The sequence below is a fragment of the Ictidomys tridecemlineatus genome, chromosome 4 (genome assembly GCF_052094955.1).
Source record: "Ictidomys tridecemlineatus isolate mIctTri1 chromosome 4, mIctTri1.hap1, whole genome shotgun sequence".
NCBI lineage: Eukaryota > Metazoa > Chordata > Mammalia > Rodentia > Sciuridae > Ictidomys > Ictidomys tridecemlineatus.
The window spans coordinates 152,416,921-152,430,163 of NC_135480.1; the positions used below are offsets into that span (position 1 = coordinate 152,416,921).

The window sequence follows — 13,243 nt, forward strand, 5'->3', positions numbered from 1 at the left end:
TCAGGCTTATTTTTTAAATTTTTATTTTGTTTTCTCTTCCATATTTTTATTGGTATATTATAATTATATATCATGGTGGGATTCATTACTACAGGAATCTTGAAATGTTTTATATTAATTTTGATATTCGCTAATCTTGACAGTCATACTAGATCATGAAACCAAATTCTAAATATATGTATATGCATATGCCCGTTAATATATACATACACACACTGTCTATATGTAGATGTACATACGCACACACTTACCCATATATACAGGAGGAGAAAGCAGTAGAGAGAGCTGAAGGAATGGTTGGTTTTCAATATGTAGAGTTGCTTTCATTAACCTTGTATAGTTTTACTTGTCATTAAAGTCCTTTTAACAGAAAACTCCAATTCTCTGAGACGTAGACCTGGTTTTTGGAGTTTCTCAGTACCTTTAGTATGGTACTGTTCAGAGCTCCAGGTAGTAGAAGCAGCTGAATACATAAATCTATCTAGTGTAACAGAGCCCTGATGTCCAAATTAGAGAGAAAATTGTACATTTTTGAAACAGAAAAGAATTTGGACACCTATATTTAATCATATAAAAGCCCCCTTGAAGGTAAGAACTTTGCCAAATATTTTTTTTTTAATCAACTAGCCTATTATTCCAAGCTGGGCTGGTAGTTAATAAAGTTTGTTTTATTCAACTTCTCATCACCATGACCAAAAAGACCCGACAAGAATACCATAGGGGAGGAAAAGTTTATTTGAGGATCACAGATTCAGAGGTCTTAATTTGTAGAGGGCCAACTTCCTAGCTCAGGGCCCAAGGTGAGGCAGAAGGATGTGACAGAAGGACATGGAGGAGGAAAACATCTTAGGTCATGTTCATTAGGAAGCAGAGAGAGTTCTGCTCACCAGGAATAAAACATAAATGCCAAATGCATACTCACAGCGACCATTCTCCTGTATTCACCCCCCACCTGCCAACATTTGCCACCTAGTGAATATATATCAGAGGATTAATGTACTGATTACATTAAAGCTCTCATAACCCAAAAATTTCATGTTTAAACTTTCTTGCATTATCTCACATGATTTGGGGGACATTTCTTATCTAAACCATAATGGCAACCATATTCATCCTTCACTTGTACACTGGGAAGTTTGTCTTCCAAAACACACTCATTTATAAAGAGCTTTATCTATGTGAGTGGATTATTATTTTTCTCCCAAATTACACCAAACAAAATACTAAGCCACAACCTTTCTCAGTAGACTATTCCAAGTGTCATTGTCTGATTCGATGTCTTTTTACAGACTTTATTCTTTTTTGATCTATTCTCTCCCACCCCCTCTAATTTTCAAGTTTGATCTTTCAACATAAATTTTAATGCTATGATCTATGTTAACATTAGAATAACTTATTTTTTACTATTTTGACAAAATTAAAACAGGTTCAGTCTTCAGAAAAAAAAATGTATGTTAGCACTCTGTTTCGTTCTAATTTTAGAAATTCGAGGGATGACATCGTACTTTATCGTTGGCTACATCAGCAGTTAGCTTTGCCAAGTGAGGTTGCTAGCTCTTCTAAATGCAAATTAAAAGAAAAAAAGGAGCAAAGCATTAGCAGGCAGCAAAATGATATGGTACGTGGCCAACAAGGTAATAGCTTTTATTGCAAGTCAGTGCTCCAGAGATGGAGGGTTACCTTCTCAACAGTGTGAACCTGAGACCCAGTTCCCCTTGGGTTGGTGTCTGTGGAGGACAGGGGTTGGGATAAAGAGGAGGAAATAAAGAAATTTTTGCTCACTACCCAGTACTCAGTATTCTTCCTTAACTACCACAGAAGGGGACTTAATACCTTGGAGAGTACTCACTGACCAGGCTGCAAAAAGCAGGAGGTGCATAATCATCATTTCTTCTGACTGTGAATACTTTTGGCACCAAAAAAGAATTTTCAGTGCCCTCTCCATTCACGAAGGACAATATGGCTATATATTATCAACTAGTGGATATTAGGAGAACGCCTCATCTATTTTTAGAATTTTATTTCATGTCCATAAAAACATTCCCATTTTTCTCCTGCAGAGTACCACTTGAACTGAAACTGCCAATGACTTTCCACATCCTTCATCCTATTTCATTACAGAAACACTCATAAAGACACAGTTTTCTCCTATCAATAAATATGTTTGATGTTCCATAGAAGTTCTATGTAATACATGCAGAACAATTGAGTCAGACTCTAGGATAAATTATTATCAAAACAACTTTAAACGATGAGCCTGCCTCTAGATGCTCCCTGTGGATGCGCTATGGATGCTCAGTGTGAAGGCAGGATTCACAATAAAGCCTATGAGTAATAATCATAAATCCCAAACAGGCATTACCCTTTCTTAAGACATTTTTAAACCCTCTGAAAAAGAAGACTATAAGGTGCAATCTGCTTTTAGAGGCATTCTATTTTTTTAAATACATTTAGTTAAAGTGTGAAGTAGAGCATGCCTGGGCTGGGCTTCTTTTTCTTGCAGAATCCTCAGCCAGTGGCTTCCTGTGGATTGTGATGGTATAATGGAAATGCTGCCTGTGCTGCCTGGGATGTTCTGAATGGGGCTTTATCCTTTGCTTTATTTTCATTTGTTTATATTAATATATTCCTCTTAAGGGCCCCTACAATCTTGTCCCCAGAAAGTGTCTCAAAACATGAAATCTACCTGGAAAGCATTATGGAACAAGAATAATTTGATGTGACTTGTTTATAGAATAGGGAACAAAAAAGGGAACTAATGTTTTTGAAATTAGACCCCGTAGATCTGCTGCATTCAACTCTGATTCCACCTGTTTAGCACTCATTAAAAATGAAATTCAAGATGCTGACTGCCAAGATAAACAGGTTTATTTTCTGTGCTTCATATTTTTTTTCCACAAGAAAACACACATACCAGGCAATCAAGGACTAATTTCAGAACCAGAGACTTTGTGTTGAGAATGTCATGCTGAATATTTCCCCACTAGTATATCGAGTCATTATTCAGAAAACTCAAGTTTCCTCCTTTTTCCTCTCATTGTTTCCTATCATTTACATACTATACAAATAAGTACTATTACATCTCAATGGAAAAAAATGCACTAAGCTCTATTAACCATACTCCTACCTACTTATCACTGAAATTTGCAAAATTTCATGAACCTTAGTCCTGTAGAGTAAAATTTGAATACTTCTGTGATCCTAGGTGGGGGAAAATATTATATTGTCCCTTCTGAGTATTAGTAAAATATATTTGCAGTGCTCAACTATCAAGGATACAGTGAGACAATGATGATGTTTAAGATTTGCCCTAGAACAACAGTGTGCCCTAAACATGGTTAGAGGGACAGGGATCTCAAGGCAGAACTCTCTATTATTTTCAGCAGCTTCACCAATTAGTCAATAGTTCCTACAGCTTGAAGGGAAAAGATTCTAAGAGCCCAGATAGAATGATACTAGTTTATAACTCCAAGTCCTACAGATTTCATCTCAAAGAGATAGGCAACCTGTAGCTCCTCCTTTGTAAATTAGACAGAGATCCACTTTGCTACCCTACGAGGGAAGAGACATGATCTTAGCAACCAATCAACCATACTGAAAGGGGGTGAGAGAACCTAGACATCCCTATAAAGGAGGAAGAGATTTATAATATTACTTGTATATATATGCTATCTTTCACAATTCATCCTCACACTTTCACACAACCCTTTAACATAATAATGTAACAGGCAAAACATTATTTTTGTAATTTTGTATTATTGCTATCGCTATTATATGAATCAAGAAACAGTGATTTATAGTCCCCCAAACCAAAGGCCAAATGTTCTCTCTCATATGTGGATGCTAAACCACAACAAGGGAGCGTAGGGAGAGGAAGTACAGAAGTTCATTGAATTAGACCAAGGGGAATGGAAGTAAGGGAGCAGGGAATGGGAATAGGAAAGACAGTAAAATAAACTGAACAAAACTTTCCTTTGCTCATAAATGAATACACAACCAGTGTAACTCCACATTATGTACACTTAGAAGAATGGGATCCTAATTGAAATGGGTTGTAGTCTATGTATGCATAATACATCAAAATATACTCTATTGTCATGTACATCTAAAAAGATCAAATAAAAAAGAAACAGTGGCTTGTAAGAAACTGGATGGTTCCTTCAATGTTGCAAAATTAAGATGTTTTTGAAAAAAACAGTCTCTTTTCTAGTACCTACGAATTACCTCTTTAATAACATTTACAGATTATTTAAAATTAACTTTCCAGTATTCTAACACCCTGGTTACATTTTATGTTCTTTGGAAGCATTGAGTAATACCTAGCATTGTTTTTTCAAGTATCTCCTACAATGTTCATTCCATGACAGTATCCATCAAGCATGCAATAATGAATCACTAACTAAATGAATGCCTCACATTGCCCCTATTAGCCTTTTTGATTATCCATTCAATTCATTTCTTACTAAATGCCAAGCACCTTGCCACACTGTAGGATATAAATGATACAACAGTCAATTATGGGGCTACTCCAGTGAGCCCAAAAGCCAAACTGCAGCCATCTGGCTGCTTATTACGAATTCAAAAACCTGGGTCTCATCCCGGATTTCCTGAGTCATAATCTCTTGTACATTGAAGTTTGAAAAGTATTGCACAATAAGTTTACTATATTCTTGTAAAAAGCCAATGGATTTTTTAGAAACAACCTGAAGAAGCAGTATGTATTGGTCTACAATATTTTTGCTGTGCAATCAATCTCCCTTAGTTATAGATTGCCCCAATCTAAAGTTTTGGTGATTTGGCAAAAATAAAAGCAATATGTGGCCAGGCATGGTGACATATGCCTGTAATTCCAGCAGCTTGGGAGGCTGAGGAAGGAGGATCTGAGTTCAAAGCCAGCCTCAACAAAATCAAGGTACTAAGCAACTCAGTGAGATTCTGTCTTTCAATGAAAAATACAAAATAGGGCTGGGGATGTGGCTCAGTGGTTGAGTGCCCATGAGTTCAATCCCCAGCACCCTCCCTAAAAAAGAAAAAAAATATATATGTACATATATGTGTGTGTGTGTGTGTGTGTGTGTGTACATATATAATTAAATAGGAAAGTTATGAAAGTCATGTCTGATTCATTATACTTTCCTAATACCATCTCCCCTCCCTTCCCTTCATTTCCTATTATTTCCTATTATCTAATCCTGTGAATTTCTATTCTTCCCCTCCCTACCCTACCTTGTTATAGTTTAGCATACACATATCAAAGAAAATATTAAAATTCCACATCATGTATACAACCACAAGAATTGGATCCTAATTAGGATTAGTTATACTCCATGTATATGTAATATGCCCAAACACAATCTACTGCGATGTACATCCAAAAAGAACTTAAAAAATAAAAATAAAAAAGAATATATAAGTGCAAGTTCAAAACCAGGGAAAAGGATACTCATCTTGTGGGTCTGGAACCTTTAAAAAAAATAATAGCATCTCTGTGAATGTGCCCTCATGATAAACATTAATTTCCAATATACATCAAATGTGGATCAACCAATGGTATGAGTCATAAATCAATGAACAATTTGTGACCTTATCAAAACACTATTGAAACCAGAATTAGACAGTCAGTATGGATAGGTAAATCAAGGAGGCCAATTCCAGTGAGTCTGGGAAGTTGGAAACTGTCCCCTGAGTGACTGAAATGCTTTCAGAGCCCCTCCTTTACCCTTATCAAGATAACCTGCCCCTGTGCCAACCTGTTGCTAAGGTAACCTGTCCCAGGAATTGTCCCTCCCTACAGGGAGTTATAAAAATTGTTAATTAATGTGTCCTGGGCTGCTCCATCCAGCCCCATCACTCCCAGTATGCAGGAAGAAAAGAGATAAGGGGAAGAGACCAGGAAAACAAAGGAAGCCTAAGACATATAAAAAGGGCAGAACACCTTGCTTCTTGGGAGAACAGGATACCAGCAATTGGCCCCTTCTCCCTCCCTGGAGAAGTCTATATTACCTCTTTTTAAAATAAATCCTGTTTTATCTGCTTGCCTTGGCACGCTTCTCTAATGTTATCCTTCAACATGAAAGGAAGCAGAACTTGTCATTGATAACCGGCAGTATCACTATTACGTAGAAAACCCAAATACTTACTAGTGGATAAGACAAATCTTAGTTAATTGCCATCATCTTAAATTTTATTTTTAAAAATTGCACTATTAAGTGTTTCTTTTATCTCCTTTCCTGTTTGGCCATTTTTGTTACTCTATATTCTAATAATTGTTATTTCTTTTAACTACTGTCACTGTTTTGTAACTGTCAAAATTCAGCTTTGTGAGACCCAATTTCCAGTTCAAAAGCCTAGTGTATCTACTTTCTCAAGCATGTTTCAGTGGGATGTAGTCAGTACTAACAAAGAGGATCAGACTTGGGGATCTTCTAGTAGGCCCAGTTCTAGAACTCTGGTTATGTTTATTTATGGTTAGTTGGTAATAGATAAATTGAATATATTTGTGGAAAAAAAGTGGAAATGTTACAGTGGGATGAGGCTGGAACTTACCCATTGGTTACCAGAAATGTGGCCTTGGGTTACTTAAATTTCCTTTCCTTTAAAATTTGGTTGACTCAATATTAAAGAATTGCTGCAAAGATGAAAGAAATACTTGCCTTGTACCTAGTGATTAATAGTGCCAAAAGAATAATCACTTTCGTTATCTGACTCTTAAATACATAGCCATGACTTAGGCCTAGAGAGGTACATTAAATGATTCACTGAGATGGTGAAATACAGAGGTAGTACTTGGATCTACCTTTACCTATTCCTTGTCTGGTGTGCTTCCTACTCAATTACATTTCCTTCTAAAGTCAGAGCTGGGTCACAGATGTGAGACACAATGCCGAAGGAATTTGGAAGTAAACAGGGGAGCAGAAGCAGTGTGTTGTAGTTCCTGGATCCTGGGAAGAACAATAGAAAGAAGCCTGCTGGCTAGTCCCCCAGGAACTGCTCCAGGGTGAACTTGCAGAGCTGTCTGTGATGCAGCATGCCTCAGAGAGGCATGGAGAGGCTAGGAGCAGGAGCAGGCCATGGAACAGCAGCCTGTGTGGCTACCAAGGAGCTCCTGTCTGTTTTCAGCCATGGGCAGCTCCAAATTTCTGCTTAGACTTCAATACCACACTAGCTCCTCTGAACTAGACCCAGGTGAACAAATACTGCTTCTTTGTAATGGGGGTGGGGGTGGAACAGAAGGAGAATAATAATAAAAAAAAATTGAAAAACATAAGGGTTCAAAGTAAGACACAGTCACCCATTTGTGACTACAGGAAATCTTGATTTTTGCAGATGGTTTGAGCTATAGTTACTCAAACAGGTTGAGAAGTTATAGGATATTTTGGGAAGTTTCTTCACATGCAACAGGCAAGTATATTCTATTTGAAGCTCCAGCAAAGCAAAGAAGAACAGTTAACTGTAAAGAGAAGAAAGCCGGTGTTTAGGGAGCCAGCACTCTCATAGATACTGGTGGAGACATTTCTCCTACAACAAATAACTATCAGAAAACTGAGCACAACAAAATAATTTGGTTTTTCAGGACGTAAGGTTTTGCTACAACTCCTCATTTCTGCTCTTGTAGCCCAAAAGGCAGCCATAAACAACAGATAAACAAATGAGTGTGACTGTGTTCCAATGCAAACACAGGCAAAGCTGGTTTAAGGCTATGAGCCATAGTTTTCCCAGGCTTGGTCTAGAATTTAAAAAGTTCACAATGGGAAAATATCCTTGATGTTCCTAGCTCCCCTACTTCACTTTAGTTAGCAGGAAACCTGCATTTATCATTTCCTTCCATAAAACCTAGTCAATACCTATGTGGGGTAATTCAGTTCTTCAGTGTGCATAGGGTGGTGGTATATTTCTATAAAGATGCTTGCAAAGCAGACTAAAAACTAAGGCTCTGATTTTATACCCTGTAGCTTCTCAATACCTAACATAGTTTATAATAAGACATAGGTTAATAAATATATAAGAAACAAAAGCCATTCACAAACAGGTTAATTCACACTCCAGAACTACCAGGGAAGGATTTACCTCAAATGGCTTAAAATATTGAATTCTGTATTAAGGCTTCTTGCTGAACGATTTGATGAAAATTCAAACAAACACTGGGGGAAAAAACAACAACCTTAAAACAAGGGAAGGAGGGTAGAAGGAAGGGAAAGAAGAGAAAGAAGGTAGAATAGAAAGGTGAGGAGAGAGGGAGGAGGAGATGGCAAGAGGGGTGGGGGAGGGAGAAGGGGATATGGAAAAAAGGAAAAGGTGATTTTTTTTTGAAATTTTCATGTAGCAGTATGTGTACTTAAAACTAATTGATGAGAACCAAGTGTTTATGATACTTAAGTACTTTACATATGATATTTAATTTGCAACTGAAGCACTGTGAAATAGAGATCTATTTGAAAGATGAGAACTGGTTTGAAAAAAACAAGTTTTGCACAAAATGTCTTGCCCTGAATTACTTACCCACACTAACACAAATTCAGACAATCTTACCTTAAATATGTTTTTATCACCAAAACCAAACCAAACCAAACCAAAACAACAAAAAAAACCCCACTACAACTAAATTTATGTTCAGTGAAAAGAAATGTAGGAATCAATAGAAGCAAATTCAATGATAAAAATCCTCAACCTTAAATATGAATTTGTTATGAGTTTCAGAGTAATACAAGAATACTATAAGAAAGCCAGAGCTTTCCAAAATTCAAGGAAAATTACATATCTATTGCAATAGTAATGTCAAAGCTTGTTGTAGATCTTTAGACAATTCCTCTGCCTGACTTGCTTGTAGTCAGTTTATTTGCCATTTATGTTAATAATTTATTACTTTGCTGACATGATGAGAGAGCTAGAGATAAATGAATTAATTTAAATCTATGTGATGAGATTCCTCTCAAAATGCAAGCATGATTCCAGAACAATAAAATTTTCTCAGATTATTCATCTCTTCTCAGCAAGATGGGACTACACTTCTGAGGTAATTTTTAACAAAGTGAAAGACAAATTTTTAACAAATAACAAATTGGTTGATATGCTTACTGAACTTCTTCTATCTCTTCTAGTGGAGACATAGGAGATAGTAGGAAAGAGTTTGCCAAGAGAAGTTAGAGTGATTTCAATATTTGAAACCACTTGAGATAATTTCCTGTCTAGTAGTTCTGAGTTATGAATTTGCCTCTGTGTGGATAGCTTTCCTTTATCAGAAATTCATTTTAAACCCTGTGACTTATTAGACACTGTGCAAGGTGATGCTAAAGAGCAATTCTAACAGAGGATAGAAGGTTTGAGAGAGAGATACATACATATTGGGGAGAAGAAAAAAAATCAGAGTCTTCATTTTAAAACATGTGCTTGAAAATGGAACATTAATTTACTCAAGGGCATTGGATACTCTTTTATAACTACTTCAAAAATATAATAAAATTAACTTACTAAGACATAGTGCAATAGAAACACAGGGAAAGAATAGATTATTCAGAGATACAAACACATCCTATTCTATTTAATTTAACATATGATGTCCCTGGCTCCTTTTGCCAGTCATATTATTTCTCCCTAGTTTGACAAGTAAAATCTTAAATCAATAGTCTGACCTCATTAAATTACTGTATAAATAAAGACCTTAGCTAACCCTGTTTCTTAGTTTTCTTCTTGACCTGGCCCACTTTGGTATCCTCAGACACTTCAAGAACTTTCCTTTGACATGTTCTGTGGTAGTTCTTGCCTTTGGCCTGCCCTGAGGACTCTGGCATTCTTGTTCTCCTTTCAGAGTAGCCTACTTTATATTCCATAGGCAACATAAAATCGGCATGTCCAACACAATCATCTCCCAGCTTCCCCTGATTTGTGCCTCATTACTGTTGACCATCTCTGATTTCTCCCTACACATCTGATCATTTCTGATGATTTCTCACTTGGTCCATCTCTTTGGCTCAGTTTTGCCATTGGTCTTCAGGGTCTGCACACAGTTGCCACATAGAGTTCCTAAAACAGCTCAAATGTTTCATTCCCCTTGGCCAAAAAGAATTTGTTATTCCAAAGTGATTTTACTTTGAAAAATTCTTAAAGACAGAATATAAATTAAAAATTATCGTCTCCCTTCAGAAATACTGAAGGAAATAAAAGTCATCAATTCTTTCCTCTTTCTTTGCAATCTTAAGAGGTATGTGCTAATAACTATCTTTACAAATATTCCCATGATTATATAATCTTAATAACTTCATGAAATTCTCTTATGTTTTTACAAAATTATTTTATAAAAGCAATGACTTGATGCAGATCCTAGTTATATATAGTTATATTAATTATATTCTTGCAAGACACACAAACACACACACACACACACACAAGCACACACACACACAGAAAGAGTTCTGGAGAGAAATACTATACATTTGTGTGTGCATTTATCTTTGATTTACAGTATTTGATTAAATATAATATATATATATAATGTATTTAATTTATTTAACTTTATCTAATATATCACTATAATGAGTTGCCTTAAGTGCCACTTTTTTTTATTTGAAGATTGATGTCCTGATTCCAATAGGATGTGTGGCTGCTTCTTCTAGTTCAAAGAACTCTCTTGGATCTTTATTATTGCCCTTATAACAAGACACTAAAGAAAGGTATGGAGGTTTTTAGACTTGCAGCTAAGTTCTACAGTTGAACAATTAAAAACACAATGTACTTTACTTTTTAAGTTCCAAGATTCACTAGCTCTGAGGGTAGCCTGCTCTGCACAAAACTTTTTGAGAAATGACAGATGGGAGCACTGGCTCTAACTGATACCACCAACGAAGCTCCTGTTCCTGTCCCCCTCCCTAAGGCAGTTGACAGAAGGGTTACAGGAGAGAGGAAATGTCTTTTGGGGAAAGGAATGAGTTACTTCCCCTTGGAATTTGAAGTGTTAGAGGCAGATGCTTTATGAGTATCATTCAAAACAATGCTGTGTGCTTCCAAGGAAGAGAAAATAGTATTCTGCTTCTCAGTGCATGTCTGATTAGGGAGAAGTCTTGTCTCATGTGGCAAGAGTGGGAAAGATGAGAATGTGTGAGACCTGACAAAGTGAAGAACTTCCAGGAGAAAGGAGGTAAGAGCAGCTGTCCCCCATATTTCTAGGTTCTGAAAAGTAAGAAAGATTGTTCCTGATCTGAGTCTGATTCTGGGGGGGGGGCTGGGATTGAGGGCTACAGTCTTTGTAGGACACCTTAGTGAGGAGTACAAAGAAGGCACACAGTAGGGAAGCTGAGCCAGCAGCAGGGCAGGTGGAAGCAGTGGCCAGGCATTTTATAGGAGACACAGATACTGAAGGTTGCAGATGGAGAAGGGCTCTTCCTTACAGGGACAGTTTGGAGATGGCCACAACTTTTATTTAGGTCATATATAAAATTCCAGACATTAATTTTGGATAGCAAATGAGAAATGAGATAGCAGTAGCCAAGGAAAGGCTTGTTCTTCTCCTATACCCCCCTACTCCCTTATCTTCACCTAGAAAAGAAGGTAAGAGAAAGATGGCTTGTAAGATTCAGCCTGCACCCTGCTTTCCTACACCTGGCACTTCAAGTCATTGAACCCTTAATTCCAGCCTGCAGTGAGGAAAGGGAAAAAAGGAACATGAATTGACTTTAAAATTTTAAAATGATCTAGGATGAGGCTCAAATACTTGGATAACAAACTTTTATTGGGAATAATTTATGAAATCTGAGCAGAATACCATTAAAAGAGCTATCAAAAACCAAGGAGTCAGTATATAAAACCTGAGAGCAACAGTGACTAGAAAATAAAGGAACTCCACTGTCATCCTCCAAATAGTAGAGACTTTCCAATACACTGATTTTACGACATTCATATATCGTACTTTATTATTGTAATTTGCATTCATGTCTAATGTCTCAAATAAGACTGCATTAAACTTTTTTAACATTAGAAATTAGATTCTGCACCATACTGTCCATATAGAGCCCATAGTACATTTATACATAAAGCATTACACACATATTTATCAATTAAAAATAAGAAATTAAATCTGACTCTATGCAAAACTAAAGTAAAATATAAACTATTAGTGGATGTAGAGTATAAACCTCTTCCATTTTCAATGTCTTTAATGAAAGTGCAATTGACTTAAAGAAGCAGACACAGCCCTGCTATCATTTAAAAACAAAAAGAGCCTGTTGCAAAAGTTGAAGAGTGGAACTCTTGTAATCACATAAACAAGTATTTAATTAGTTTTTTTTACCCTTTTGTTGTATGATCTTAGACTAGTCACCTCATTCATTTAAAAAGAAAGAAAGAAAGAAAGAAAGAAAAGAAAAGAAAAGAAAAGAAAAGAAAAGAAAAGAAAAGAAAAGAAAAGAAAAGAGAAAAGGAAAAGTCTGATTTGATTGTAATATTTCACTTTACTCCCAGGCATAAAATTCTACCTATCCATGAAAATATACACAAGATGCAGCTGACAGAAAAATCACACACTTACAGTTCATGTAAGCTATATATCTATATCTATATCTATATCTATATCTATATCTATATCTATATCTATATCTATATCTATATCTATATCTATCTATCTATCTATATATATATATCAGTGGTTTCATTTGGCATGCACAGAGCCACAAGTTATTCTTTCAAGGTTAAGTTTGACTCCTCTGAGTTTAAAAGCAAGCTGCAACAGTTTTCTATGCCTCAATGGGTTCTCCAGGCATTGTTCCTTATTCAAAGCATAGGATCTTTTTTCTTATACTTTCATCATAGTCTTCAATATTCACCAGGTTTTAGGCTTGAATTGTAGAAGAAAATGAAAGTCCAGCAAGCTCAGCCTCACACCTAACCCAATGCAGAACAAAACAATGCCACAGAATACAAAGGAGCAAGAAGCCACCCACATATTCCAAGTGCATCTTCCCTATTTGTGTTGATGACACTAGACACAGCAAAGCATAAAAAGCAATCATTCAAAATTAGCAGAGAGCATCATTCTACAATAGAAAACAATCACAAACTCATTTTCATCATGAAAATAAACAACCTGATAGTTAAAACTTTTACTTCTGGAAAAGATAAATCATTATACCTCAATAAAGTACAATATTGACAGTAATGCTATTCAAAGATCACCAAAATGACTTCAAAAAATAATGCTAATAGCCATGCTAACTAGAGTTGAGGTGATACCTCATTGTGATTTTAGTTTTTGCTT

The 13,243-nt window shown here is 36.1% G+C and overlaps 1 protein-coding gene across 49 annotated transcripts in view; it reads right to left on the bottom strand.

Moving 5' to 3' along the window:
• Ptprd (protein tyrosine phosphatase receptor type D) overlaps positions 1 to 13,243 on the bottom strand; it is a 2,128,582-nt gene that overhangs the window by 1,223,810 nt on the left and 891,529 nt on the right. The gene's annotated exons all lie outside the window — the stretch shown is intronic.